Source organism: Rhodamnia argentea, chromosome 5 (assembly GCF_020921035.1).
Source record: "Rhodamnia argentea isolate NSW1041297 chromosome 5, ASM2092103v1, whole genome shotgun sequence".
Lineage (NCBI taxonomy): Eukaryota > Viridiplantae > Streptophyta > Magnoliopsida > Myrtales > Myrtaceae > Rhodamnia > Rhodamnia argentea.
The window spans coordinates 24375085-24381123 of record NC_063154.1 but is presented as its reverse complement, the minus strand read 5'-3'; the positions used below and the strand labels follow the sequence as shown (position 1 = coordinate 24381123).

The window sequence follows — 6039 nt, the reverse complement described above, 5'->3', positions numbered from 1 at the left end:
TGATTTTCATACTGGAAGGATATTTAGTCAATTAACAATAAACGTAGAAGGGAGATGTGGGAATTTTGATTCTCTACATTCTCGGAAGGATGGAGGTGGGGATGCGTAAGTGAGGGAGCAGTATTTCGCAACATACGCACATCACATAGGTCACAATGACTTGTAAAATAGAAATTAGACAGAACCTGAAAAGAATAAAAAAATAAACATAGGAGGTAAAGAGAAGAGATGAGAGAGAAAAGTAGGGTGATTAGTGAGTGATCTTCTTTTCGAACAGAAAAAGCTATCTTGGTTAATTAATAATAAAATGTGTGTACTAAGCCAAAAAGGGGCCCCCTATTTCTTTGTGTAAAATAGAGCAATAGTATTTGAACTATTTTATTTTGAAATATAGTATTTGAATTTTTACTTAGTGCAATGTTGTTCTTCAATTTTAGAATTTCTCACTTTGTGGAGGGCTGCCACTTTTGATTGCTTCTTTGCCAAGAAGGTTGATGTACAGAGATTTGGTTGCATAAAGGAATGCTTCGACCAATATAGATGTGTTGGATGTAAAATCACTAGCGGAACTAAATTACAATGATTTAAAAATGGGAGGATCAAGTCATTTTTCTTGACTTGTGCTCTAGTTTTTGGGAGAATTTGCACGAGTGATTCCCTTGTCTACAGGTATGGGTTTGGGTTTATTTGTAATATTCAGAAACACCATCGAAAATGCTAGAGACATGTTGATTATGGATCTACATAGCTTGCATGACTGTTCTTTGTTACTAGATAGTAGTGACATGGAACAATTCGGAATGCAACGCCTTGGTCGGGACTAGACCTCTCAAACGGGTGGATTAGATCGGGGTCTTAGATGGTCCAACCCAAATTAACTCATTAACCCGTTTATAACCCATTTATGCGTAGTGCAAATTTTTTTACCCATACATAATCCAACCCATATCCAATCCATACCCAATCCGACCCAAATTACTAAACATTTCTATATTTATTTTTTAATTTTTTTAATTTCTGTAAATTCAGCTAATTTAGTCAATTTTTTAAATTTTTATAAATTTGTTTTATTTTTTATTTTATTTTATTTTATTTTCTACTTTTGTTTTTTATTTTCCTTTTTTCCTCCTCCCTACTTCGTCCGCAACCTCCCTCCTCCGTCCGCCGATTCCAAGGCTTCGGTGACGATGGGAAGCCTAGCAATTGGTCACGTCTTGGCGAGCCTCGAGCTTGCCCGAGGCTTGTGACCTCTAGGCTCGCCGGATCCCAACCGGGGAGCTCGAGACCAAATCATGGCTAGCCTTGAGCTCGCCTAGGCTGGCTTGGATCGGTTGAGCCTCGAGCTCTCAAGCGTTCGGCCAATCTCCAAGCTGAGGACTTCCTTGAAGAGAGAGAGAGAGAGAGAGACAAACAGAGCCTTTCTTGACGAGTTTTGGAACTTTCTTGACGACTAATCGGAAACAATCTTCACAGTCGGAGTTGGTGGCGGCGAAGGCGATTGGGTGGCAATGAACGAGATCTGTGCTGAATGAAGAGTGAGATGAAGAACTGAAGAAGAAAAAGAAGATGTGCGTGGGAAAGGCATGAAACATGGGAGCAAGGCTTTTAATTGTAAATGGGTTAAGACTTAAGTGGATTGTAAATAGGTTCATAACGGAACCCATTTAAGACCCGTTTATTTTGGCTCATGCATTTACAACCCATTTATGGTTGGCCTGCACATTTTAAGTGACCCATTTATTATCTAATAAATGGATTTCAGACCCATTTTGATAGGTCTAGTCTAGAGGAAGGATTTTGCATTTAAAGAATGGTCAAAGCATGAGCTTAGAAAATGCACCGCGATGTCCTTCCATTTGGTCACCATCGATGAGCTTCTCAAACATTTGGATTGCCCAAACTTGAGGATGCTTCTGTTGTTAGAAGACAATCTATCTTTCAAAATTCCAGGTAATTTGGTGTATCTATGCAGAAACTCCAAGTCTTGGACTTGAATGACTTATCTTTCACCTCTCTACCGTCGTTGATTGAGTCCCTTGGAAACCTCAAGTCACTGTCTCTTGGTCACTGCCCTTTGGAGGATGGGACTGTTCTTAGAAAGCTCGAAAGATTGCAGTTTCTAAGTTTTTTCAAATGTGCAATCCCTCGACTGCCCAAAGAAATAGCAGAATTGACAGAATTGAGATTCTTGGACATGACCGGACGCACTAGGCTCAAAGTTATCGAACATGGTGTGCTGAGAAACTTGGTTAATTAAGAAGAACTGTATATGGAAGACAGCTTTGATCAATGTGAGGCTAGGGATCAAGCATCGCCAGCCTAGCTGAGCTGAAGAGCATGAATAATTTGAGCACTCTGTCCATTGCCATTCCTCATTCTGCCAATCTCTCAAGAGGCCTTTCATTTGGGAAGCTGAACAAGCATAAAATCTAAAATGGGGAAATTTGGGATTGGTTAGTCAATGCAATGAATCCAGAAAACTCAAGCTGGATTCGGGCAATAAAACACAAGATCTCCACTTGGATGGATTGCAATATGGCATCGATAGCATACGCGATTTCTGTGTCAAAGAATTTGAGGAATTAAAGCCTATTCACAAACAAAATAGTCATTCATTTCAGCATGATGTTTGCTCCACAAAGAATGCCCAGTGCAATGCATTTATTAGATTGGAGTCGTTGTTTCTCGAGAATCCGAACAACTTGGAGAAGATTTGTGGTGACTGCCTTTCCCTAGAATCCTTTAGAATCAAATATTGTGAAAGTCTGTGGTGAAATCAAACATATGTTTCTTTTGTCCATGTAGAGAATTATCCGAGCTTGAAGAGATTGAAATAAGCAGATGCCACATGACGCAGGAAATTGTTGCAGATTCTCAGGCAAATGAAGACGAAGATGAAATAGATGATGATACCAAAGTGAAGTCATGCAATTTGCATAGCCTGACGTTATGAAACTTGTGTACGATGACGAGATTTTGTAAAACTGCAAACCATTCAATCAATTTCTATGAAGGACAACATGTATATAATTTGCTTTTGAGATTTTGTGCAAGGATATGTGTGAGTATAACAGGACATAGAAAAATTAGATAAATACTTTTTTAAAGATTTTGTTTGTAGAAGGCAAACAATAATCTAACAATGCAAAATGGAATTGCTATGTGATATTTGGCTATATAAAAAACATGTATGCATTAGTTAAATATATCTCGCTTTATTTGTGTTATGTTATCAACATAGTTAAATAAGTGCCGGACGATATAAAATAGCCTAGAAGTTTTGTCATTGCTTAATGGTAAAATTCAGCATGTATACAGAAACATTTATGGATATACTCATAAGTTAAAGGAAGTGTATATGCCCAATATAATTTTTATGACCTTTATTTAATAATTAATTATTACGTGACTACGAATAAGAAAATCAAATATAGTGTTCTATAGGCCAAGTCTTTTTTTGTAATTTTTGCACATGAATGAGATGTTAGTGGGATGACTATTTTGTTTTTTCTAATTCGTTTAAGTTATTGGACCTTTTGTGGTGACAAAATCTACGACAAATGTTTGTTCTAACATGACAATTTCTACATACAAATTTGTGATTTCGTGCTCATGAAGCATGAAATCGCAATCCAAATTATAGGGAAAAGTATACTAGAAGTGCTATAACTTGTGTACGGCGTTCACTTGAGTGCCATAACTTCAAAAATCGTTCACTTGAGTGCTACGTCGGAGCAAAATCGTTCACTTGAGTGATACAAGAACTTTTCCGCACGTGCCACGTCCGCTTTCGGGCGTGCTACGCAACCTTTCTGGCGTGCCACGTCGCCTTTCTGGCGTGCTACAATAACTTTCCCGCGCATGCCACGTCCGCTTTTCCGACATCCACGTCAACATGACACTCAAATGAACGATTTTTAAAAGTTATGACACTTAAGTGAACATTTTGAAAGTTATGACACTCAAGTGAACGCCATATAAAAGTTATGGTACTTCTAGTGTACTTTACCCCAAATTACATGTATTCTCAAGCCTTTTGGGATTTGCTTTACACTTAAATTACGAGCATGTATTCTCAACCTTTTTTTTATCTAATAGCAAATTTTATTGAAAAATAGCAGTTGTCCTAAATAGAAAAAGGAGATGTTCAATTAAATTTAACCACGTCGGAGTATGTGTGTATATATATATATTGCTTGAAATTTTTTCTCTTTAGTTTTCGTTATTGTAAATCTCCATCACTTTTATTTTTACTATGCTTTCTGCGTTATTAATCTCGTGTCTTAGCATCTACTATTAACCGGGCAAAAAAGTCTATTGTTGCATTTTTTTTTTCACTCGAGAGTTATTTGCTAGAACTTTCCTAAATCCCGCTGTTTACGTTTAAGTAAAAAGCAAAAAGTCTCCGTTAATATATAAAATGTTATTCAAATTCACAAAATTATATCTACATATGAGTGTTGTGGAAGTTTCTGGAAAAAATCAGATTTATGACAATTGAAGTGCTCCGGCAACAAGTGGCTTTAGTTTTTTTTTTTTCCAAGGCGATGCGAGAGCAAGTAATAAGAATTCGACCTGTGAATGCTGTGAAATTTCGTGGGCTGATGCTGACTGTGTAGTAATTTTAAATCGGTAGATGAAGATACAAATTAACATTTAGATGTTTCAACAAAATTGACGGAACTTTGGCGGGGACAAGGGAGCCGGGGCACGGGAAATCTGAAATGAAGCGGTGAAAGTTAGTTTTTTTTTTGTCATAAGATAAACTTCATTACTAACTCACGGATGAAAGACATTAAGTTCAGAATCAAAACACAATAAATCCCATAGTGGGCGAGGGGGCATAGACAGCCAATTCTTGGGGAGAGCATTCCTTCTGTGAGCTTTCGCAATCCAATCCACGGCTTGATTTTTCCCACGGTTCTCATGAATTATTGAGACACCAGCGAGTTGGGCCAAGAGCTGTTTACTATCTTCCAAGATGGGCTTCGCATTCCATGGGCAGATAACTTGGTCTGATAAGCACTCTTTAACTGATACGCTATCAGTACTAACTATTACCTTCAGATCAGATGAGTGTACTTCTCGTGTCTTCGCTATCCTCGACAGAGCCTCACGAACAGCTAGGGCTTCGGTCTCCAAAGCAGATCCAGCTTCAACTTTCACGGCGAAGCCGTCAATAATTAGTCCATCGGAGTCCCTGCAGATACCAGCTATCGATCCCTCCAAGGCATCGCTGATCCAAGATCCGTCAACGTTATATTTCATGGTCCCCTTCTCCGGGGGAACCCATCGGACAGGTGAATCATTCTTGCCTTTCTTGCGATTTTTCACGAGTGGGTTCCATCTCCTGAAAAGAAATTGGTCTGCTTCTGCATCTTCCGAATAGGTTCTCGGACATGGCTTCAGCCCTTGGAAGACCAGGTTATTGCGGCCCTTCCAGATCCGCCAAAGTATTCCAGCGAAAAGCTCGTTCGACAGTGAAGTAGAGTCCGAGGTAAGTATCTGTGAGATCCACCTTTCGATTCTGGTAATTTTTCGAGGAGAGGAGTTAATACTGAACTGAGAATCTGTCCATACCGGTTTGGTGCCTTCGCAGAGGATGAACAAGTGTTCCAATGTTTCTGGTGCTCGACCACAAACAGGGCACAGTGGGTCAGGTACAATATTTCTCTTAAAGAGATTTTCTTTCGTGGGGAGGGCATTGTTGCATATGCTCCACAAGAAAAACTTGATCTTTGGGTAAGTGTGCAATAGCCAAATTGAATTCCACAACTTTCTGGGAGGCTGGTAAGATGAAGATGCGTGGTTACTGTTATTGATAAAAACTCCTGAGTGGACTTTGTTGTACCCACTTTTAACTGAATATTCCCCAGAGCCATTGCCAGTCCATATTAATTTGTCTTTCGTCATGTTGGAACTGAGTGGAATAGCTAGGATCTCCCTTTTCAGGTTTTCATCAAAAAAATTTGTCAATTTCTGATCATCCCATTGTTTGGACTCCTGATCTATCAATTCAGCTACAAATTGAGGCTCTCC

General features: G+C 38.9%; 1 long non-coding RNA gene across 1 annotated transcript; it reads left to right on the top strand.

Moving 5' to 3' along the window:
- Positions 1-5154: 5154 nt before the first annotated feature.
- LOC125315043 lies at positions 5155-5782 on the top strand. The gene is made up of 3 exons (XR_007198414.1): positions 5155-5300; positions 5390-5497; positions 5600-5782. It is a non-coding gene; the product is annotated as an uncharacterized LOC125315043 (long non-coding RNA).
- The last annotated feature ends 257 nt before the right edge of the window (positions 5783-6039 follow it).